Source organism: Balaenoptera borealis (assembly GCF_965194805.1).
Source record: "Balaenoptera borealis genome assembly, chromosome: 19".
Classification (NCBI taxonomy): Eukaryota; Metazoa; Chordata; class Mammalia; order Artiodactyla; family Balaenopteridae; genus Balaenoptera; species Balaenoptera borealis.
Window position 1 is genome coordinate 31,293,023 of NC_138878.1, and position 26,259 is coordinate 31,319,281.

A 26,259-nucleotide genomic window follows, 5' to 3' on the forward strand; every position below is an offset into this window, starting at 1 on the left:
GTAGATAATAGGAGGGAAGACACATATAAAGGTCATTGCTTATGTTGTAGTTATATGTCTTACAATGCCAGACTGATGTTTTTAAAAGAGTGGCTGAATACTTATACCATCCAGGATGGATATTCTCTCAGATGCTGACAAACACACATCTATCTAGATAATAGAACTGATTCTTTTTTTTTTTTTTCATGTGTGTTTGTTCACATAAATACAACACGTACAGCATTCAGCTGTGACTCATGAATAAATCTTGAAGATGCACGAGAAGACACAGCATTCAAATTTGATTTTCAACTAAAAGTGAGAGGATGGGGGAGAGAGATCATTCCATGGGAAAGAATGCTATTTTATTAAATTCCTGTGGTTTCATCGGGGAAATAATGTTGCACATTATGGAGAATTTGCATGTCTTAGATTCAAATCGTGCTCGTAAAAGTCAAAACATTTTGTGGTTTTTGCTGTTATTGTTGCTCTTGTTACCATCATAGCATCATGATCTTTGCTATCTAGTGTGATGGAAGGCCATTTTAATTTAGTTGATTTAATGAATGAATCCACATTGAGCACCTAAGGTGTGCTTAAGTTCAGTTCTGGAGGATTAAAGAAGAGTGATGGTTCTTTTCCATAAAAAAACTAGAACGTTAGAAACGTAGAGTGAGTAAAGTGTAATTCTCAGTTAGGATCAGCAAAATGTGGCACACCTACTTACTACTTCCCTCTTCAGTGTTCATGGCAGACATTGCTAATCACTCAGGCCTCTCCTTTCTTTTGAACTTGGATGTAGCTTCTCCTCTCAGCATCACACTCCAAGAAGCCAGTACCAATGGATTGAAGATGACATTTTCAGTAAAACTTATTTGCTCTCCTTGTTCTCAAACTTATACAGGTGTCTTAATCAGTTTGAGCTGCTGTAACAAAAATACCATAGACTGGGTGGCTTAAACAACAAACACTTATTTCTCATGGTTCTGGAGGCCGGAAAGTCCAAGATCAAGTTGCCAGCAGATTCAGTGTCTGGAGAGCACTCACTTCTTCTTGTATCCTCACATGGCAGAGGATACTGTCTAGCATCTGTTATCCACTATCAGCGGTAGAAGTTCAAGGACTTCTGCCCACTGCATCTTGGTACTGGAGTCACCAAGGAGAAGACAAACCAGGCAAGCACTGGATAGAACAATGTTTTACTCACACAGGGAAGAGACAGAGCAAGATCTGCTTCAGTTGTGGGCATCGGTCTTCCGTGGCCAGCAGGTCCCTCTCAGCAGCATTCAGTCTGCACACACCCCTCTTGTGCTGTAGCAGACAGACCTTGTTTCTTTCCCGAAGAGGACAGATATGGTAGTGGGGTTGGTCAGGTGCCGCATGACACACATGCTTAAACAGAACAAAGGAGTACACATTGAGTCTGAAACCGGGAAAGATATTCCCACATAAGGTGACAAGTCCAACACAGGCTGTGAGGGCTCTTTATCTCATGGTAAGGAAGTGTTACAGGACCAAGGTCCATTCTTCTGTGGCTAAGTGGGGGTCAAAAGACTGCGTGCAAGAGATTGCCTTTCCCAACAGACATTAATCCCATTATGTGGGCTCCACCCTCATGACCTAACTACCTCTTAAAGCCCCCACCTGCTAATACCATCCCATTGGAGCTTGGGGTTTCAGAATACGAATTTTGGGGGACACAAATATTCAGTTTATAATAATGAGTAATCCAGTCAATCAAGTGAGCTTATTTATTTACCTGAAAAATGAGAATAAAAATATCTACCCTCAAAGGAGCTAGTCAAATAGTATAGGTAAAAGTTCTGAGGTGTGGAAAGGCCAATGGTGGAGATGTTACCCTTTAAGTGGCGGGGTGAGATTTATACATACGAGTTAAATAATATTAATATTATTGGTTGTGAATAATACTGTGATCACTAACAGCTTCTGGTAGGCCAGAAGTTAGTTTTGAAACCAACGGGGGATTTCCTCTTTATTTGTTCATTCATTCATTCATTCATTCATTTTTTATTTATTTCCTTCAACAATTCAACAAGGAGCATACCTACTGTAGACCAGCATCTGTGCTTTTTGAGGACACTTCACACTAGTCCGAGGAGAAATGCCCACGATGCACACTGTTTTGTATCTCAGAATTGTCTGCAGCTCTGGGACCAATTAGCATTTAATTTCAATAAGTGGGACAAAAAGCTCTCCATGCTAACCCAGATTTTTACAGGCCTAAGCTCACCTGCCTCACAGATCTTCCTAGAAAGAACAGAAGAAGCTGGAAATACCATAGTGTTTGATGCCCAGATGGGGCATATGTGACTTTTCAGCACAGAAAATTCAGCACCTCATTGTTAAACCATTGCAGCCTTTATGGGGAAAAAGAATTGTCATTCAGCAGATTGGAAATACTCCTCTGTAGCATTTTTTGGCACCTGCTAATTATGCAGATTTCTTGGTAAATGAGCATTTTGGAAATGACACATTCAGAACCACAGTGTATAGCAAATACATTAAGTATTTTTAAAAGATGCCTTGTGTGCTTATAGAGTCTCTACTGAAAGACTCAAAACGGTACTGGGAGTCCTTCTGCATAGGTGAACATGCTCACGTAGTTAGCTCTCACAACACAAATGGCAATCACATTAAAAACACTCCTGTGAAATGATGAAGATATCATTTGATATTTTCTGGTGGAAGTGGAGATGAGAGACAGGAGATTAAGAAAAGGAGGGAGAAAAAAGCACATGAAAAGGACATTCATTTAAAAATGACAAAAAATTCTGTTTACTCTCTTATCAAACAAGGATAATACAACCTGTTTTGCCTTACAGAATTGTTTTGAGGTATAAATTGGGAAAGAGATTATAATTCCTTGGAGAGTTAGAAAACATGAGGTGTGTTCTGTCTTCCCTTCCAGTTCTAGCTTAAAGTAAAGAAGATAATGTGTTCGTAGTCACAGAAAGCACAGTTGTCTTCAAGTTACCAGGAACAGTGCTCAGTGGATGTAGCACATGTTAGCCAAAAGGGGTAAATAGATCCATGGCTGGATGGAGGCAGTTAGTCCGGGGATGCTGCCCACCTCAAGTCTACCAGGCCACTTTGAGAGATGAGTGCGTCAAATTCTTGCCTCACCTGTCAACCAGAGGTTTCTCTGTTGGGTTGCTTATGAAACTTCACTTCTGTGGGCTCCATGCAAGATCCTGCGCCTAATTTTGAATCCATAGGAGTTTTTCCAAAAAAGTATTTATTTATTATTTTTTCTTCAGTTTTATTGAGATATAATTGACATACAGCACTGTATAAGTTTAAGGTGTACAGCATAGTAATTTGACTTAAATTTATCATGAAATGATTATCACAGTAAGTTTAGTGAGCATCTATACATCTCATATAGCTGCAAAATTAAAGGACTAAAAAAGTTTTCCTTGTGATGAGAACCCTTAGGATTTACTTTTAACAACTTTCATATAAAACATACAGCAGTGATAATTATATTTATCATGTTGTACATTACATCCCTAGTAATTATTTATCTTATAACTGGAAGTTTGTACCTTTTGACTACCTTCATCCAAATTTCCCTCCCTCAAGCCCCTGCCACTGGTAACCACAAATCTTACCTCTTTTTCCTTTTTTTTTTTTTTAAGTATAATTGACCTACAGCACCGTGTTACTTCCTGTTACACGACGTAGTAATTCGGTGTTTCTGTACATTTCATAATGAATTCAAAATGAGTAATACCCCATTATATATATATATATATACACACACACACATATATGATAATATATATCATATATATATGATATATATGATAATATATATCACATCTTTATCCATTCATCTATTGATGGACACTTAGGTTGCTTCCATATTTTGGCTATTACGAATAATGTTGCTATGAACATAAGGGTGCATATATCTTTTCTAATTAGTGGTTTCTTTTTTTTTTTTTTTGGATAAATATCCAGGAGTGGAATTAGTGGATCATATGGTAGTTCTATTTTTAATTTTTTGAGGAATCTCCATGCTGTTTTCCATAGTGACCGCACCAATTTACATTCCCACCAGCAGTGCACAAGGGTTCCCTTTTCTCCACATCCTCACCAATACTTGATATTTGTTGTGTTTTTAAGAATAGCCATTCTGGTGGTAGCTCATTGTGGTTTTGATTTGCATTTCTTTTATGATTAGTGATGTTGAGCATCTTTTCATGTGTCTGTTGACCACCTATATGTGTTCTTTGGGAAAATGTTTATTCAGATCCTCTGCCTATTTTTTAATTGGGTTGTTTGTTAATTCTGATGTTGAATTGTATGAGTCCTTTGAATATTTTGGATGTTAGCCCCTTATCAGATACATCATTTGCAAATGCCTTCTCCCATTCTGTAGATGGTCTTTTCACTTTTTTGGTAGTTTCCTTAGCTGTGCCAAAGCTTTTTAGTTTGATGTAGTTCTATTTGTTTATTTTTGCTTTTGTTTCCCTTGCCTGAGGAAACATATCCAAAAAAATATTACTAAGACTGATGTCAAAGAGCTTACTGCCTATGTTTTCTTCGAGCAGTTTTATGCTTTCAGGTCTTACATTTAGTCTTTTGTCTATTTTGAATTTATTTTTGTGCAGTCCAGTTTGATTCTTTTGTATGCAGCTGTCCAGTTTTCCTAACACCGTTTATTGAAGAGGCTGTCTTTCCCCCATTGTATATTCTGGCCTCCTTTGTCATAGATTAATTGCTCATATAAGTATGGATTCATTCTGGGCTTTCTATTCTGTACCATTGATCTATTGTCTTTTTTTGTGCCAGTACCAGACTATTTTGATTACTGTCGCTTTGCAGTATAGTTTGAAATCAGGGAGTGTGATACCTCCAGCTTTGTTCTTCTTCCTCAAGATTGTTTTAGCTATTCAGGGTCATTTGTGTTTTCCATACAAATTTTAGAATAATTTGTTGTAGTTCTGTGAAAAATGCCATTTGTATTTTGATAGGGATTGCATTAAATCTGTAGATTGCCTTGGGTAGCATGATCATTTTAACAATGTTAATTATTCCAGTTCATGAACAATTTCCATCTGTGTCATCTTCAATTTCTTTGATCATTGTCTTACAGTTTTCCAAATACAGGTCTTTTACCTCCTTAGTTAGATTTCTTTCTAGGTATTTTATTGTTTGGTGTGATTAGAAATGGTATTTTTTAAAAAATTCTCTTTCTGATGGGTTATTGTCAGTGTATAGAAGTGCAACATATTTCTGTGTATTAATTTTGTATCCTGAACTTTACCAAATACATTGATAAGTTCTAGTAGTTTTTTGGTGGTGTCTTTAGTATTTTCTATGAATAATATCATCTCATCTGCAAACAGTGACAGTTTTACTTACTTCTTCCTTTCCAAACTGGATTCCTTTTATCTCTTTTTCTTGTCTGATTGCTGTGGCTAGGACTGCCAATACCATGTTGAATAAAAGTGCTGAGAATGGACATCCTTAATTTGTTCCTGGTCTTAGAAGAAATGCTTTCAGCTTTTTACCATTGCGCATGATGTTAGCTGTGGGCTTGTCATATATGGCTTTTATTATGTTGATGTATGTTGCCTCTATACACACTTTGTTGAAAATTTTTATCGTAAATGGGTGTTGAATTTTGTCAGAAGATTTTTCTGCATCTGTTGTGATAATCATATCATTTTTATTTTTCAAATTGTCAGCATGGTATATCACATTGATTGATTTGCATATATTGAACCATCCTTGCATTCCTGATATAAATCTCATTTAGTCATGGTGTATGTTTTTTTTAATGTATTGTTGAATTAGGCTTGCTAATATTTTGTTGAGGATTTTTGCATCTATGTTTATCAGTGATATTGGCCTGTAATTTGTGTGTGTGTGTGTATGTGTGTGTGTCTGGTTTTGGTATCAGGGTGATGCTGGCCTCATAGAATGAGTTCAGAAGTGTTCCTTTCTCTGCAGTTTTTTGGAATAGTTTGGAATACTTATGAAACTTATACTTCAGGAATTCTCACTTTCACGGGCTCCATCCAAAGTCCTGCACCAAATTTTGAATCCATAGTTTGTTTGTTTTTTTAAAATTTTCTTGGCCATGCTCTGTGGCATGTGGGATCTTAGTTCCCTGACCAGGGATCTAACCTGCACCCCTTGCTTTGGAAGCATGGAATCTTAACCACTGGATCACTAGGGAAGTCTTGAATCCATAGTTTTTAATTCATTTTCTTTTAAAAGATTTTCCAAATTGTATAAACTTTAGGCCCCACAACACTGACTTCTATCCCTGCTCATGACTCATGCATAGCACACTTTTGGGAAGTTCCAACCTATAGTTTGTTCATACTGGGCTCTGTATTAGAAGCTCACTCGGTAGCCACTAGGGGTGTCATGGATTAAAGGTGATGAGCTTCTCTATACATAAAAGTTTGGCCCTTTGTCATTTAAAATAAATAAATGCATACATACTTAAATTAACTAATTTGTGTATGTATAACTGAGCACTAAGCATACCTATATATAATTCTAAAACATAAAAATAATAATCCCTTTGGATCAAGGGTTAGAGAAATAGAATAATCATATATACAATCATATATACAATAGAATAATCATATATACAATTTGTGTAATAATAATAATAATGCATTAATTTTCAGTGCCCACTGAATAAGTCTGCTGCTTTCTACCCCTAATTAAAATAATAAATCCTGTACTTGAACTCCTCCTTACAGAGGTGATGGGAATTGAAAACAGTCTTAGGATCTATGACCTTTGTAAGGTGTTCAAGGCTTAGAGGTCTCTCTGACATCTTAGGGATCTAGATGTACCACAGCCCTCACTTGTGGGTGCCACTTGATAGGATATGGTAAGGAACTCCACAGTTTCAAGCATGTCTTCTCTCTTTCTATTCAGTTGTTCTCAAGGTAATTTTACTTTATAAAAAATACAAAACGAGTAGAACTTGTCTTCAGTGTTATCCTACTTCTCATCTCAAGGACCCCTCAACTCTCTAACATCTACTTTGTTCAGTTTTCTTTCATTGATTCATGGGATTGCAGAGTTAGAGAGGAACTTAAGAGTTACTGTTGGTAACCCTTAACTGATTCTTAAATAATCTCTATAGCATCCTTGACAAGTAAAAGGCCATTTGGTACTCAGACACACCCAATAATGGAAAATCCACTGCCTGTTATCACCTGCCTCCATCCATTTAACTTTGCCCTGATTGTGAGAATGATTTATCTGACACTTGGCTCAAATCATTTTCCCTTTCTGTGTGTTCAAACAGCCTACCTCTCTGTTCACTGGCCTTATGGCAATTCTCTCCTTATTTTGTTAGGATTTCTACCAAGGTGCTAACTGATGATTTAAGCTTTTCTTCTATAAGGACTATTCTATCAACAGGAAATTTTAGAAAAAATAGTTTATTAAATCTTGTAAGATCCCCAAAGGATAATTAATGATGATGAAATTCCAAGCTCTGGCTTATAAAGAGGATCCTCTTCCTTACCCATCAATCACATCTTGGAGGATGCTACCTCACTCCTTTTTTTGTCTCACAGTAGCACAATAGGAAGCCCTCTAGGGATCCCTGGAGTGTCCATGAGGCATGGAGGAGCAAATACTGGACTAGAATTGACAAACTTTCCTATGAGTAGGACCTGGATAAGACACAACTTCCCTGATAGTACCCTATATTCTCATCTGTAGAAGGAAGAGGTTCGTTTCAATCTCGAAGTTGCCCCCCAGCAGCAAGGTAGATTTGGGATGTCATATTATCTAACAGTACACTAATTTAGATTTATGATTACAGAATTCCAGTCATACAAATAGAACACTGATTTTGAACGTTTGGATTAATCTTTGAAAACCATATGCTGTAGTACAGTGACTTGGAAAGTTGTGTTTCTTTAAAATCATGTCATCTCTTGGCAGATACTAATTTTCATTTCTGGTAAGTGCTTGCTAACCCATTTCAATCCATGTTGGCATTGGATTATTAAGTATCACAATAGATCTGTCAGAGAGTTGTATGTGAATAGAATGCATATGAATTATAATAGTTTGCTCCTAAGTAGTCTATAATATGCTCAGATAGCACTTAGAAGTCTGTTTTTTGCACCTTAACTGTGTTAAAGTGGTAAAGATTAGAAACTAATTTTGTATACATCATAATACCAATATTTGTAATTAATTTGATTTACAGTACACTAAATAATAAACTGGGTTAAAATTTTAACAAGTTATGTGGCTAGTCATTAATGTGTTCCTTTTCTATTTCCTTATTCATTTTTAGAAGTAAATTAAATGAGTTTTGATGTTTTTAAAAGCACATTAAAGGCATGTGCAGCCCAGATAAAGCCCAGTGAATATGATTATTTAGCAGCAGTGCAGATTGTTCTTATAGCTTCTCCTCAGCCCACTGTGATACTCTGTATTTCAAGAGATGAAAAGAACTCTGAAGACAATTAAATTCTGTGAATTGAATTCATCCATTAGGACAGAGACAGTCCTTGGGAACCATGAATTGTGATGGAAAGGGAGGTTAGTGAAGGTACATCTTGGGTCATGTTCTATCCAGGAGGATACAAAGCAATGATGATGTATAAATTCATATGTTAGTGGGCAGAGCCAAATTTGAGATGACGTATTTGAGTCATACTAGTGACACTATATGGCACTAGAGTAATACAAAGGACACTCTAGAGTCCTTACTCCATTTCTAGAATACAGACATTTACCCCATCCTCCCACCAATTGATCCTAACAACTCCATAATTATTGATTTGTTCCCTGGTGTTATAGAAGGACCCAGGTTATATATATCATAGTACCTAGTGAGGTGCTGGATTCATTTTAGGTGCTACACAATTGTTGAATGAATTGTTAAGTTAATTAAGTAATTCTGTGGTGCTATGATTATGATGTTCTAGATAAAACCAGAATCATAGTTCTCCTCTACAATGACTTACTTCCTATTGCTTTGCCTTAATTCATGTTTGTTCTTGTACAGACATGGACCACCTGTCTTGCATTCCTACTTAACCAAATCACAACCATTCCTTGTGGTTCAGCTCAGAGGCTTCCTTTCTATTCTAGGCTTTTTGGTTGCTCCAGAGGGAAGAAGTTTTTCCTTTCTCAACCCTTGTAGCAACTTTCTGGCTGTTTGTCATATGTAATGTTCTGGCATATAGCTGATCATAGCATATGTCAATATTTTCAGTACTGAATTCAACAATGGCTTGTGAAGAATAGTAAACAATATATAATGGACACTAAATTTCTGGTTCTTGCAAATATTCTGTTATAAAAATATAAAACAACCTGCACATGTTTGGAAGAAAATCAACTAGTATTAGGACTATTACTAAGGAAGGCCGCTCAAGTGCCAGACAAGTTTTCCCAAGACTCCAGAACATTTCCCATAACATGAGAATGTGTTATTTTTTATTTGAGTATGCAAATAGGCAGCACTTAGGGGCGGAGTAGTCAGATATTGCCCTGTAGGGCCTGCAAATGAGTTGAGAATCTAAGTAGTATTAAAAGAGAGAAAAAACAAGGAGGGGTTTTGATTTTATAATGAGTATGAAAATTTAAATGAGTATATAAGAACTTCTTGGGTACCTACTTTTGTGTCATGAGCCATGTGAGCTGTTTCATGTTGCTTGGCCCACACCCTCTCTCTTCCTTTGCCTCACTGTGATTTATACTTATGTGACTGCAAAATGGGAGTGCTTGTGAGCTGGCTGAGCTTGTAGGATCTGACAGGCAATCGCTGTGAACAAGCTGCTCTCCTATTCCTGTTACTACCAACACAAAGGCAGACCTGCTGAGGAGCTCTGAATCTTATATGATTCATTATGTGCATACAAATAATAATGAAAACAACAAAGAGTAATATAATGATGGCCCTTTATTGCATGCTTACTATTTTTCAGAGTTCCAGCAGATAAAACCTCACTTTAAGAAAAATACTTATTGTCGACATGAGGAAGCTGAGGTTCTCATAGCTAATTTGTGGCAGAGTCAGGAGCTGTCCTTAGATCTGTCCTAGATCCATCCTTAGATCTTGATCTGTCCCACTCCAAGGCCTCTTCACCTCCACACTACCTTACCTGACTAGATAAAGAATTCTCATGGGGTTCTATTTTATGCATCTTGATGGCTGAACACCAGCACATGCTATAGTTGATTAAAATAATAGCTGAAGGAGTGCCCTTCTTCCCCCACCCCGTTTATTATAAAACATTTTAAAAAAGAAAAGTGTAAGGAATAATGTAAGGAATATCAATCTAAAAAATAGTAGTTCTCAAACAAGCGTGATTTTGCCCCCAGGGAACAATTTGGCAATGTCTAGAGACATTTTTGATGGTCACGATGGGGCGTGGTGGCACTGGCATCTAGTATGTAGAGGCCAGGGATGCTAAACATCCGGCTATGCATAGGAAAATCCTCCACAACAAAAAATTATCTGTTCCAAAATGTCAATGGTGCAATGGTTGAAAAAATAAATAAATGGTTTAATAAACCAGACATTTTTGAAGCCCTTTAATATCCATCCTTGATTACTCCTTTCTTTAGAAGTAGATGTCCCTAGGCATTCTTTTATATATCTACTATAATGTTTACTACTAATGTAAGTGTCTATAAGTAATGCAATGGATTGTTTTAATATCATTCAGCAATTTGATGTTTTTCACTTAAAACTATCTTTTGATTTATCCACTTTAAAAATAAATTTAAACATAGTTTATTAATTTAAACAGCAGAATAGTGTTCTGTTATATGAATATACCACAATTTATCCATTCACCTTTGAATATTATTTTAAATACAGTGATTCAATTAATATCCTTGTACATGTACCTGTACAGCAGAGTTCCTCTAAGGTTTATACAGAGAAGTCAAATTTCTAGATTGTATCAATATGCATTTCCAGAAACAGTGAAGATGAAGTTCCATTTCCTCACATCTTCTCCGTAGTGTGATATCGTCAACTGTAATTTTTGTGAGATATTCCTTCTTTTACATTGTAAAGTCTGCTGGGAGTCCTTAATACTTAATGTTAAAGGATTTTCAGATTTCTTTAACATTTTATGTGGACAGTCATTAATATGTCCCATTTCTATTGCCTTCTGTTTATGTTTAGAAGAAAAGTAAATGAATTAATGTAAGTGCCTTTTTTAATAGGCTATATTGACTCTTAATCCAACTGCCAACTAAATATCCATTATTGAGATTGAATTTCCAAGTTCAAATAAAACATCCAGGGGTTACCATGAACTCTTCCTTTACCCTTGACCACACCTAGGCATCCCAACCTAAACCTTTTGAATTCATTCTCTTCTCTTTATCCTCACTGCTAGTCCCTTAGTCTGGGTCTTCATCACTTCTTATGGAATTTCAGGAGCAAATCCTCCTGGCCCCCAGTACTCCTCTTCTCCAATCTGTTTTCCATTCACGGTGCAGAATAATCTTTCTAAAACTCAAAACTCTTCTTCTTTAAACCCTTTACTGGCTCTTCCCAATAAAGTTCACCTTAGCATGGTCTGACACCTGCTTGCTACTCTAGCCTTCTTGCTAACTAGTCCCTCCACAATCTAGTCTACATTCCAGTCAAATAGAACTGCCAGGACTCCCTGTAAAGCCAAGCTTGCCATGTCTCTGCCCTTATACATGCTACTCTCAGTGCTGTGATGCCGTCGGTAAGCTCTCTGCCCAGCTACTCCTGTTCATCCTCCAGGTTTCCGAGTAGATGTCATTAGGATGACATTAGAAGATACTGGGATGTCTTCCCTCACCCTTCCTTCACCCCAGGCAGGGTGAAAGTCCCTCTTTGTACTGTCCTGACCGTATGTTATACTACACTGATCACATTGCATTGTTGTTATCTCTTTCCATATGTAGTTTTTTCTTACTAGGACTTCAACTCCTTGAGGACAAGTCTGTCTCTAATTTGTCTTTGTTTCTCTGATTCCCAGAACAGAAGAAGTGTTCATTAAAATGGATGGGGAGTAATGGTAAAAGCCTTCTTAACTTTGAATAGTTCACATCTCTCTAAGTCATGAACCCAAACAAGGGTGGACCCTGGGTTCAGAGAGCTGACTCCCTCTTTGAAATCTCATGTGAGAGGTCAAAAGATCTCCTCTACAAGAACCAACCTGCTCCAAATGTTCTACATATTTTAGATTCACCGTATTGTGGAGTGTGTTTCTCCTAAGGTATTTCCATTAGTTTTTAAAGTCCACATGCTTCTTAAAGGAAATGTAAACCACATGTTTGACATTCATTTACACTTAACTATGTTATTTTTTTCTATAAAAAAGAAAAATGTAAATCGATGTTCAAACGCCTTTGGGGCTTTTTAATAAATACAACTTTCAAGTCATTTTTCTTTCCATGGAATTATTACAAAGGAAAATGCCTTTGAACAATAGAAGGTTATGGCTCAGTCCCAAACTCTAAGTAAATGATATTTTAGTAGGTTCCAAACTTCATTATAGCCCTTATCCCAGAGCCCTGAACCACAAATTCCCAGTTGTATTTGCTCTCTTCAACTGTCAGAGGTAGAAACAGAGGATACTGACTTTTTATTTATCTTTGCATCTTTAAAGTTAATTTGTCTGAGGAAAGCGTTCTGTACTTAGAACATCTGGGTTCTAGCCTTGACTCATGCTAGATTCAGGGGTGACATCCATATTCTACCTGCTTCATAACACTGGTGGGAGCATCGAGTGACATGAACGTGGAAGTAAAGTAGACACAGTACAAAGCACTACTCATAGTCTGTTAGTGGGAGGATGAGTTGATGCAGCATTTTTAGAGGGATGTTTGCAATGTCTATAGGAATTTTAAGCAGTGCAGAGGATCCTTGACTAAATATATCTGACTGCTGTGGGTATACCCTACGGATATACTCACAGAACTATGTCAAAATATATGCTTAAGAATATTCATTGTACTAAAGTTTTTCATTAGAAAAAATTATATAATCTAAATTAACTTTTTGGGAGCTAGTTAAATAAGTTAATGGAATACTAAATGATAGTTTAAAAAATATATTTATATATATAAACATACATATATGGGAAGAGCACCAAGATATAAAACATGAAAATAAAAGCTAAGGTACGCCAGTGTGTATTGGATTGTCTCATGAATGAAGAACAATATGAAGGAGGAAACAAACAAAACAAAAAATTGGAGGAGGAAATATATGTATTTCACTATTTCACAGTCAGTAGAGAATACTTTTTATTGGTAGGATATATAAGAAAATTTACAAGTAGTTACCGTTGGGGAAATCTTTTAATTTTCATCTTAGGCTACTACTACACTTGTATTTTCATGCCATGTACATGTGTAGGCAATGGGCTTGTGGTACATTTTTGCTTTCTTCTTCATGCTCTTTTGTACACACACACACACACACACACACAGACATATACACATTCACACACACAAGAATATTTAAATAATTTTTAAAGAAAAACAGAAGTATACAGTCCCTTAGCCGAGCACAATCTTCAGAGCAGACAGATTTGCGTGTGAATCCTAGCTCAGCCCCCATTCTAGTTATGTTACCTTGGGAAAATTACTTGAAGTCTCTAAACCTCAGTTTTACTACCTTTTGGGGGGAATAAAGTACCTTTGAAATTGGGGGACAACAACCTACCTTTCAAGCCTATTAAGAGTTACATTTTATAATAAATAATGCATAAAGCTGAATATAATTTGCGAAATGGTAAACCCTCATTAAGTTAGGTTTATAGTTATTGTTTTTGCTATTATTATTATCACTATAAGATAGCTAACACCTTTAAACCTCATTCTCCATTAAGAAGACTAGTTCAAGGCAGTGGAGTCCTCAACCTTGATTCAGGTCTAGTTTCAGGAAAAAGAAATGCAAGGCTGGGCTTCCGATAAGGTCTAGCTGTTATAACCAAAAGGCTTAGACTGTTGGGGGTGGTTAAACCAAGTATGTTGGAGCAGCAGATTTCATTTGAAACAAGCTCATGTGTGGCCCTTGGAATTCCCAGCTGAGACATGGCTTCTTAACCAGCTCACAGTATTTAGCTTTCCCATTTTCATAAGAAGCTCCAGTTTCAGGTTCAGAATCTAGAATCCCTGGTCTCTGGCTTAGTGTCCTTCAGTGGATCCATGGTTTAGGGCATCCCTGGAACAGACTTTTCTAGAATTTGAAAAAGTTACAAAGTATATTGCTGACCCAAAACCATTTCTTGATTCTGAAAAGAAATTGTTCCTGGAAGTGCTTCAGGGGAAAGATTTGGAGGAGCAGCTTTCCATTTTGTCTTGAATTGCAAACTCACATTAAAAAACATTAAGGATAATAAACTGGAAATTCAATTACCAGGCTTGAAGCCAGAATACCGCACACTCGATTTGGATTTGCATCTTAACTTATAGCTTGTTCTTGCCAATATTACTTACAATTCAGACCTTTGCTCATGGTATAAAAACACTTAGTGCACAGATGATTTCTCAACGAGTGCTTTTAGATGGACCTGCCCAAATGTCGATTTGGGTATGAGTTTAAATTAGGAGGAAACTTAAAACATTTCTCCCTTTTATTTTTATATTTTTATTATTGCACATTGGGAGTCCACAGAATTACATGACAAGGGTTTCAAATTTCCATACAATGTTGTGTCTCCTCTTGGATACCAATCAAGGTTTCTATTCGGCTTACAATCGAATTTGTTTACAAGACACTTGTGTTGAGATGTTGGACACCTGCCCTTATGAAGATGATTCCTAATATAGGGGTTGGGGAAAAATGAGGGGATATGTTATAGCCTTGCCAAAGAAAGCAGCTATAAGGCTACGAATTTTTGGCTTGCCTTGATTTTTAAAAAATAATTCAGGTGTCCAGCTGAGGGCTTCCATGAATCTGGATAAATGACCCTCAAGATGGATCTGTCCAATTCCCTCGAGAAGAGTGGCATGACTTAGCCATGAAGGGCATAGACAGTACCAAGTATGTTGTTCACATTCCCTAGGTGTGAATCCATGCTCTATCATTTATCAACCGTGTGACTATGGACAAGTTACTTAAACTTTCTGTGCCTCAGTTCTCTCATCTGTAAAACTGGGATGAAGATGACAGTACCTATCTTTTAGGGTTGTGTAATGATAGAGAGTTAATGCATGTAAAGCTCTTAGAATAGTGCTTGGCAATAGTAAACACTCAATAAATATAATTTTTATTATTATGAGGTGTGATTCATCAAAGACTTACAGAAGTAGTGGATCATTATGCTTGGTGTAGAGAAAACAGTGGTTTCTCTTTGGATGCCTCCCAGGATTTTGGCTTCTGTCTATAGCAGTGAATCCCAATCTTGGATGCACACTGTTATCACCCGGTGTCAAAGTATAATTTTTAAAAGTTGAAAGCTTGACTGTCATGTAAATATAGAGTGAGTACTTGCCCAAAATTTATTTGATTCATTAATGAGAGAACCAGCAGGATAAGTTCAAACAGAATTTAGCAAGGCCAAATAGCTGTTCAGTCAAGGTTGAGAACCACTGATCTTAAAAGTTTCCCTCATTTCCTGACGACATTCTACATTTTATGCAGTGTCAAGAACATGGTATGTGTTCAATATTATGTATTTAGTTATAAAGTTAATAAATTAAACGAGCACAGACCAATTTGGAATGGCTGGTGTTGGAATGGGCATGGGTATCTGGTCAGCCATCAGTAGAGATGGAAGCTTCCCCAAGGGATGGCCACTCCATTCTCAGTTCAGGAAGACAGCAAAGAATTCTCCAGTTAACATTCCTTCATGTCTGGTGCACTGTTCACATAGCTGTACCCAATTTACAGGTCTCTTGGATGTAACTAAACTATCTCCTTGTTCCTACCTGTTCTAGGCAAATCCTTCTTACCAAATCCATATTTTTTTTTTCTTTCAGTCATTGGAAAAAGTCTTATCATGAGATAAAAGTAATTCTTTTTGGCTTTTATTTTACTCTCACAGCCTCAGTGGCTGTTAAAACAACTCAGTTGTTTTCAACTCCAGGATTTCCATCTCTTCCCTTCAAGTTGGTACTTCCAGTGTGATGTTACTGCTGGTAGCAAGTAAGGTGGATGACTTATGAGGTGGGCTTCTCAGCTACCATTTCCTCATTGTGATCTATTTTAAGGAGCCATCAGTCTTTGGTTTTGTTTATTTCATTCTTCCCACCCTCCGTGCTTTTGTTTGGGCATTCTGTAACGGGGATAAAAATGATCTTCACTACTGTCACCAAAATTTTTTGGGGGGAGGAAGCTGCTTGATGTGGAAAAATAATGTCAATCAGTGCTAGAATTCAAGATGAGACTGAGAATACAGGAGTTGGCTGGGACTTATGCAAAATAAGATAATGGCTGAACTTCTCTACCTGAGACAAAGCAAGATATTTGTTTCTGTTCCTGAGAGGGAAGAAGAGAGACAGGAAGGAGCAGAGAACAGACAAGGTGATGGTGAAAGGCTGGGCAGCTGTATGAGGTGAAGGGCCAGTGTGGAGCCTCTGGTGACAGGGAGCCTGCAAGGATGTTTCAGAACAGGCTGGCTTTGTTTGCAGCTCTTCACATTGCTGTGATATGAGCCCCACCTTTTTGCAAACCTGTTTCCCAAGTCTTCAGGAGAGTCTCTTTCACACATGTGTGTCTAGGGCAAATATGTGTACAGATGTCAATTATAAAATAATAGCATGGAATTTTATGATTGGATCAAGGTAACAGAGACAACATACATAGCCAAAGCCAGAAGGAAACTGTGATTATGGAAATCTTGGAGAGGACTTTGAACATATTAAGGTTCTAAAATGGGGTTCAAGGTAATATCATGTGTCCCACAAGTAAGGTTATAGGAATTCACTCTTTCTACAATAATTTAATGGAGGCATGAAGAATGAATGGATCTCTGTACTGTGCAGGATCTCAAAATCACTCAGACGTGCCTCATCCAGGGGCTGACAATCTAGTCATAAAGATGTGAGATATGTACAAAGAGCTAGACCTTAGCACCAGGGAGAATCTAAGTGTCTTAAAAGTGCAAACATAAGAATGTTAGTTCAAAGTAAAACAGGATCTGATCTGATTAGGGAAACTATCGCAGGCCTCATGGAAGCGAAGGTGTCTAAGGTAAACTTTGAGAAATGGATAGAATTTAGATATGGAGAGGACGGAATTACAATAATAATTACTCCCATTTATTAGACAAAGAAGATATACCCATGCAACCACTGCTCCCATCAAGATACACAATGTGTTTATTACCTTAGAAAGTTTCCTAGTGCCTCTATCCAAGCAACGACCTATGACTCTTCACTGCAGGCAACCTCTGACCTGATTTCTCTCACCAGAAGTTAGGTTTGCACATTGTGCTAAGTGCGCACTTGCATTATCTCAGTTGATCCTCACAAAAGTCTTTTGATGTAAGAGACTGTCACCACTGTACACATGAGGGAACCGCTCAGTTTATTAAGTAATTTGCTCCAAATCGCACAGCTAGAAAATGACACAGCTAGAACTTGAACCCAAGGATAATTCCAAAGCCCAAACTCTTATCCAGTATACAGAGGGAATAACATGAGCAAGAAGAGGGCAACTGTAGGATATGTACGGTCAATAGTGACAGTTTGACTGTGGTTTAAGTTGTATGAGGGAAAGAATAGGGAAGTATAGCTAGAATTCTGTGGTTTTTGATGGATCTCTTTTCCACCCAGAAAAGGGTTGTGTATAATCCTCCAATAGTCTAGTAATTCTGACCCTTGAACCTGCAGGTTTAAATTACCTTCTAGATGATTTTTACGTGTCAAAGAGTGTCCTCTTTATGAGGCAGAGTGTAACTCCCAGGTGGCTCTGTGAAATATTAAGTGTTGACTTCATAGTATTTGCTGTTATTTATACATATGCATGTACACATTTGTACAGAAATAAATACACATTGTACACATGGGCATCTGTGCTGAAGTACGCAGCCAAGTGTCAGCACATTATCAGATTTAAATTAGCTGCCTGACTATTAATAGCCCTGGTTTTCCAGTTTCTAAAATGAAAGATCCCAGAACAGCTGGACTGAAATCTGAAGCAGAATGGCAGAATACAACCCTGTAGGCAGTCGTAGTGTGTCTGTAACTGCTAAATAAAGTTTGTAGCTTTATAGATTTGTGGAGACGCCTATAAAAGAACCCTTGAAATGCTGTGTTTTTTGAAAACAGCATAATTCCCAACCAGTGAAAGGGACTGATTATGCCTTATCAGTCATGGGATTTTGAAGACCTCTCTGACATCCCATTAAAATTTGAAAACAGAGCTGAATCCAGGAGCAGACAGGGTCCACGTTGGCCACATGGTTTAGTTGAAAGGGCAACGTGAAGGCCTCCACCTACCCACCACGATTTCTCTCCCATCAGTGTATCATTTCTGGGATCCCACCATTAAATGTTTGGACTTTTCAAGTGCAGTGACTTTCACAGTCCAGTCCAATATCTTTTCTAGACTCGGCTCCTGCTTTCTGCTCCATTCCTTCCTGTACCCCTTAGTACTGTGTGCTTCTCCCTCGCTGCTCCCTGAACATGCAGTGCACCGTGCTTGCTCTGCTGCATAGTTCATGCTGTTCGCTCAACCCATGCATCCTTCCTTCCTCTACCTGGAAAAATGCCACTCACTCTTCAAAGATCATCTCAAACAACCTCTTCCATTCCCATCCAGGCAGAATGAATCATGTCCTCCCTGCTGTTCCTCCAGCACTTTGTTCTTGATCTATGGTGAAAAGTATCACATCCTTGAGTGAGCTCTACCTCCTTGTGGCCTTAAAGTGTGATCCTGGGACCAGCATTGGTTTCACCTGGAAGCTTGTTAGACAATCAGGATATCAGACTCTGTCCCAGATATACTCTATCAGAAACTCATTTTAACAGTATCCTGAGGTGGATTCATATAAACATTAATGTTTGAGAATGGTGGCCTAGAGGACAGAGAACATGGCTTAGTGAGCCTGTCCCATAAGTTTAGAATTCATTTTGTCTGGTCTGTTGACTGTGTTTGTATTGTTTTATCTGGCAATTTAACTATTGAACATCTTGCTAACTATTCTTCTCAACTGGATTGTAAACTCTCAGAGCAGAAGGAAGAATCTTGTGCTTATTTGTTTTTCTACTCTCACTTTCACGTTGGCACTTAATAAGTATTGATGATTGTTCAGTGTGTGCCTTGCAAGCAAGCAGAGGCTTGGTGGGTGCTTGATAAATATCTGATTGACAATAGGCCCAAAGGGGATTTAGCAAAAATCCCAAAGGGGAAGGCATTTGAATGGGGATTGTAATCTTGGCTCAGCCGTTAGCTGTGTTGATTCTGAGCCGGTCACTTACCCTCTCTGAGCCCCAGCATTCACTTCATCTGCCAAGCATAGTCACTGGGTGACAGTCTCCCATGGAGTCTGGATCTGCAAGCTTATGATCCTTCAAGTAGATGAAGAGAGATTTGAATTTAATTTTAGGGAAAATTCTGTGCTCTGCTTTCCTGGAAATAGTGTTTGAAAATTAAAGTCAATATTCTGGAATAATTTAGAGGAGAGTTGCCCCCAAGGTCATTACACAAAGTCTCCTTTTTTTTTTTTTGAGTTTGTTTAAAGAGAGAATTATTTAATGATTTTCCTCTAGTCTCCTATATTAGTTATAACTGATAAATAATATTATGGCTTCTGCTCTTTCCGTTGTTAATGTTATCAAAGCTTTTTATTATAATCCCTTTCTGGTTAGAAGAAGAAAAATTTTCTCCTTTAGTAGTCAAGAAATGTCCTAGAACCCGAGTAAATATTTAAAAAGGCATCTGATACCTACAGTAATACTTTTTCAAATGTCTGTTCGATGAGGGTCCACACAGATGGCAGGTGTTCCCACAGAGTATCTGTGAGAGGCACAAAGTCTTCTTGAGAGAGAGTTTCAGGTCTGATATTCTGTGATCTGTAAAATGGTAATAGTAACATGTTTCCCTCTACCATTGTTCATTCTGAACTTGGATAAATCTGAGATGTAGCCTTAGTAATTTTAAAAGTAGCTGCTAGAAATATAATTAGACAATAACCATAACAACAAAAGAATTTAAACATGCGTCAGACTCAAAAGCATTACTAATACTAGGTTAATAAATAGTACTTTATGCTTAAGAGTATGGTTCTTCTAAGCTGCTCAAAGCATTTCAGGTTGATTACTGGAAATGTTAATATCATCATTTTATGGTTAGGGGAACAGAAGTCCAGAGTGGGGCTAGCTGACCAAAATCCCAATATCCTGGTCAGAGCTGGGCATTGCAGCTCAACCTCACGCTCCCCAGTATGGCCTTTTCCCCACCAACAGATACGCAGAATGTTCATTTTGATCTCCAGCCTGGTTGGCAAAAGCTGTCTTCCCTCTGAAATGTGTGTATATTTACTGGATTGCTGTGTATTTATGTGTCCCATACAAGAAATGTGATTTCCTGAAACCTGCAGATAAACAATGGTAATTGGAGATGGACAGTGTGCTTTGGCAGATTTGAAATACTGTAATACTTAATATAAGTCCAAATGCTTCCTGTGACAAGCAACCTTCACTTACCCGAAATCGAGGCCCATGATTAACTGGCAGTTGGCTAGTATTAATTGTGAGGCACGTCCTGTAATCTCTCTGCTGATGGGACCCCAGGCAGGTCTGAGGACAGCCTAGGTCTGCAGCATGGTTGAGTTTGGAAACACAGGCCAGAGCCTAATGCTCTTCCTCTTCAGCCACATCTGCTTCCTAGTTCCTGGCAGCCCCAATTGCATGTATTTCAAACTCCATTTCCATCTCAGTGAGTTTATGTCCAATGTGATTGTACCTTCCCCTGGCAGGGCCCATCCACCAACCTTGCTCTTTTATCTCCCCCTCGGCCTCTTACATCAGAGGACTTGTAGCTCCTTATGATCTGCTGAACATTAATATTCACTAACTTGCTCCAGGGAGCTATGCTTCACTGAGCGCATTTTCACCTGAAAGGAGATGTTTAATATAAACATTTGGTTAATATTCTGTACATTTGAAAGTATTTTATCAGCATCAGTGTAGGACCAAAAGTCATTTAAATTCAGTGGGAACTGATTATGCGCCAAGAATGGGTCCTTTCCAAAAGAGTGTGTTTTTCCCCCTGCTATAATGTATACATTATAAAACTCACTTACACGGTTGATGGGAACACTTTGTGGACAAACCAGCAGGCCTGCATTTCATCTGACTGAGTATTCATCAGCTCTGACGCTAGTGTTAAATGGAAGAAAATATACAATATTGCTTTAAAAGCTGTCTAAATATAATTATCAACATCTTTGGAGTGATAATAATTATCATAACAAGAGCTCATCAGAGGAAACACACAGTTTGATGAGGATACTCTGTTCCTGAGTCCCTGCCCCCTTGCAGAGGGAGGATGTAATTCTTTTTTTTTTTTCCTTCCTAAAGAACCCTAGCTCTCTGAACTCTTCTTCTGGCCCCTGTACAATTTTTCTTTACATGTGTCTCTGTGAAACTCATTATCCCAAAGAGTTGTTAGGTAGACAATATAAGCAGCTCCAAGAAAGGCTGAAACAGATGAATGGAAAATGCATTCCTAGATGGTTACTGAGGTTTGTTTGAATCACACTCCAAACGTTTGGATAAAGTCTTCATAAAAGCAAACTATTGTTACTTTCTACTTGAGGCACTTGTTGGATACTGATTTTTCTTTAAATGTTTTTCTGTTGTGAAATATAACTTACCAAGGAGTGAAATGTGTGTGTGTGTGTGTGTGTGTGTGTATACATAAAACAATAAAATTCTATGTGGCCACCATCCCAGTTAAGCACACATTATGTGCTTTCCTGACAACAACACTCCCTACCCCATACAGTTAACTGTGTCTTCAAGTTTAGCCTGAGTTTGTTCATTTTCAATGCTATATAGCATTCTGAGGGTAAATGGATTTACTTATCCATTCTAGTACTGACAGGCATTTGGGAAATTTCCATTTAGTACTATTCTGAGGGATGTTGCTATGAGCATTCTCATTGGAGAAAGATACATATACAGTTGTATCTCTGAAACACATACTGTAGAGTATGATTGTTGGGTCATAATATTTGAAATTCTTCAATTTTACTGGGGAATGCCTAGCTGTTTTCCAAAGTGGTGTTACCATTTTACACAGTTTACATTCCTACCAGCAACATAAGAGAGCTCTGGATGCCCCACATCTTCATCAATACTTGATAATGCCAGACTTAAATTTGAGCTAATCTGGTGGGTGTGTGGTGGTATTTTACTAAAGTTTTAATTTGTATTTCTCTGATTATGAATGAGATTAAGCATGCTTTTGACTTTTTAGTTGGCTGTTTGGAATTCTTTTGTGAAGCATCTTTTCAAGTCCTTTGCCCATTTGTTTAGTGGATTGTCTGTCTTTTCCTGATTGATTTGATGCCATGATAAATGAAAGCCCTATCATGGTGTCTATTTAGAAAGTACCCAGCACCATGATCTGGTGCTTTGACATAATTTAATCATTATAAAGACAACAAATTAGTGTAGGTTGCCTAGGTTGGGGCCATATCTCTTAGTGTCAAAAGTCCTTTTTTTTTTTTTAATAGTTGGGCTGTTTTGGAAGGGCTCTGGCTGCTTCAAGAGTCACTTTGATGGCTGCAGCAGGGATTTAATAATGTGTACCATGGAGTTCCAGGAAGAAATAAATTCCTCTATCAGTGAATAGCCAAATCCACTCACGGAACCCTGGAAGAATACCAAAAAGTGATCTCTTGGACATTCAAAACACTCATTAGTGTCCGGACAGTGGACATAGTCAGTCCTAATTGGCAACATAATCACATACGTGATTGTTACATTGAGTCAGACAATGAAACATGAAGTTCTTTAAGGAGAAAGAGTTTGGGCAAGAATGTGACTAACTTACCCTCCGAGATGTTGCTTCAAAGGCTCCAGACACCTTCTAGCTCTTAAGACTCACTTAGGACTTATCACCTATATTAAACACTTCTCAATTCTACCTGTGGTCCCAGAATTCACACATTCCTTCTGCATGTCTTGAGGTTCAGCTCCCTAAGAGAGGGCATTGGTCACTCCAGTTGCCCCCCCCCCCCCCCAAGAATGTGTCCCCTTGTCAACTATAAATCTTTCTAGATCACCTCATAGGCCTTTTTTCAACCTGTAAGTACTTTATTTGGGTAGGTGCTGATCAGACTGCTAGGGTAGTGGTTTGTGTGTAAGAATCCCTTGCAAATGTGTTTGCTTAGAGACCATGGCAATGGCATATATTTAGGGTCAGAACAGAGGCTCATAAGACAACTCAGTGCTGCCTGAAATCTTGGGATAGGTGAGACTGCATGACCCCCCTCTGCTCATTTGTCCTTTTGTAATGGAATCAGTTGACTTGAAGCTGAACATATGGCAACTGCTATCACAACGTAGAAACCATTCCCTCTGCCATGGCAACCGAAGAATCAATGCACACTTAGGGCTTGGACTTATTGAATAAATGCACAACATCTAGGAGGGTTTCTTTTTTTCCTCTCTTCTCTTTTCTTTTCTTCCTCCCTCCCTCTCTTTCTTCCTTTCTCTTTCTCTCTCTCTCTCTCTCTCTCGCATTTGGAAAAGCAGCAGGGAATTAAGACTTTTTCTTCAAACATACCTCTCACATCTCTCTGTGGACAGAGGTGCTTGGAATTTCCCACATACCTTGTTCTACTTCATTTCTGCAGCAGCTTCTTAATGGAAACACATTTCATTGCCAAATTTCATCCCTGAATGCATTGGATCCAATTCAGTTTTCTCCCAAAGATCTTTGAAATTGATCCACCAATATATTCTTCACAAGTTTAACACCTAAGGGATAGTACCACAATTAGAAGAACTGTACTAATGCATCTGACATCTATAGACTAAATAATTTGACTCAATAGTGATGAGAATATCAGAGGCATGCATTCTGTCTAGTATTGTAAGGATAAGTGACTTAGTTTTGGTCTAGTGTTCATCTTGGTGGTTTATTCTCTCCTTTCTCAGCCCTGGAGGGTAATTGTATCTTGTCTATATCAAAGCAGCTCCATCACATAAATGGTTGGAGGGGGAAGAAAAGAAAAAGGATATCTTCTGTGAAAAAGCATTGCTAGGGGCTGTTTCTTCAGACTTCACATAACTTTATTCCAAGAAAACCCAAGCCAAGGAGTCAAAAGAAGCAATAACTGGGATTAGGAGGCGTGAAAAGTTAGGTTTCTGCTTCTGCTTCTGTCCTACTTTTGCTGTCTCTAGCCCCTCAAATGGAGCAGGATTGAACAGACTGCAGTTCGAAGGACCTTTCTGCATGAAATCCGTGTTCCCTTCACTCTCGGCAGTGCGCTGTTTTCTCTGTGTTGTGCTCACCCATTAGCATTTTAATTTAGCTTCATATGGCACTCTTCTGCAGATGGATTTGCTTTCTTGCTTTTGTTTATTGTATGAGTGACAAACATGAGGGCATTTTCATGATGTGAAAAAATGCCGTGAAGTTGTGAAAATGAGGTGACTTCTCCTTGCCAAGCCCCAAGGAATGTTAAAGCAGAGATGGCTCTGACAAAGAACTGCAAATGTTCCCAGTATTAAAATGTTCAGAAGCTTTGATCTAATCAAAATGAGAAGTTTTGGCAAAGGCCTATACACTCAGACATGACCTGCACTTCTCTCTGATAAATGGGATGTGGCTCGTCTGACTCTTCAGGAAGTCACTCAATCCTTTCTTTAATGGGGACACATCCTTCTTTATGTGGATTTGGAACAGTACTTGGAAATCAGACATGTACTGCTTTGTGGACATAGTGGTGAGTTGGTAGGCTGTTCACTCTTATGAAACTATTTTCAGACCTTGAGGGGCTTCTATTTTATGAATCCATCACTCCTTGAGGTCTGTAAATTCTTACGTCTACCTGGTGCTCCCTAAGGACCCATTTATGGATTGAGTCTAAAACTAAACAACTTCTTCATTGGAGGTTTATAAATAGGAAAATGAAAGTTTTAGGGATGGGAAACCTAAGAAACTGTCTTTAAAGGGTTGTCTCTTCCCTCTACACCAGATGTTCCTAAGCACTTGCCCTTTTGTTGAGACTTCTTAGGGTAAAGTATACAGTTTAAGGCAGGGATGGCCAAAACCTGGTCAACATTAATCCAGAGTTCATGACAAACATCACTAATCAAGCGCAGAACTCTTTCCTGCTGAACCAAGAAAAATCGTTTCAGAGTCCTTCCCAGTACAACACTACAAGCCGACTCTACCTTAGAGATCAGAGTTGATCAGAATTGCAATGCAAGATGAAACTGACCTACCCTCCCTGGTCTGCGCTCAGCCAGTGATGTGATTTCTCTTCTTAGGGTGAGTGGCCAGATATAGCAGACAACCTTCATCTGGAAACTATGAATATTCAACTCTTCCTACAACTCCCTCCTCCCTCTGCCTCTGGTGAAGCCTTGTGAGTACAGGAGGGGCTCTTTTGGTAAGCAGATGTAGTTCCTTCTTTGTCCTCATTCCAGGCCACCTCGTCCCTATGTCTTTGTGCCTTCTCCCTACATTCATCAGGGATTTGGCATGTTTTCTCATGGTGCATTGTCTAACTTCAGACTGAGTCCTGGTTCCACCCACAGGTATGGCAGGCAGAATTCTGAGACAGCCGCCAAGATTTCTGCTCCCTGGTGTTCACACCCTTTACTCTCATGATTAGGTTACATGGCATGACAAAGGTGAAGCGATTTAGCAAATGTAATAAAGATCTCAAGTCAGTTGATTTTGAGTTAGTCTAAAGGGAGATCATCTCGGGTGGGTCTGATCTAATCAGGTGAGTTCTTAAAAGGTGAGCTCTCTGTGAAGGAAGAAACAGAAAATCTCCTGTTGGTCTTGAGGAGTTACACAGCCATGTTGTAAACTGCGTGTGGAGCAGGCCGCGTGGCAAGACCCTGGGAGCAGCCTCCAGCTGCTAAGAGCGCCCCTCGGCCAGTAGCCGACGAGAACGTGGGGACCCCCCCCATACAGCATCAAGAAAGCACATTCTTCCAAACACCTAAGGGGCTTGGAAATGGACATTTCTCTGATTGAACCTTCGGATGAGGAAGTAGACGGCCAACATCTTGTTTTCAGCCTTGGGAGGACCCAGCTGAAACATGTTGGCCTCCTGACCCATGGAACCTGGGAGATAATAAATTTAACTGTGTTAAGCTGCTAAAGTT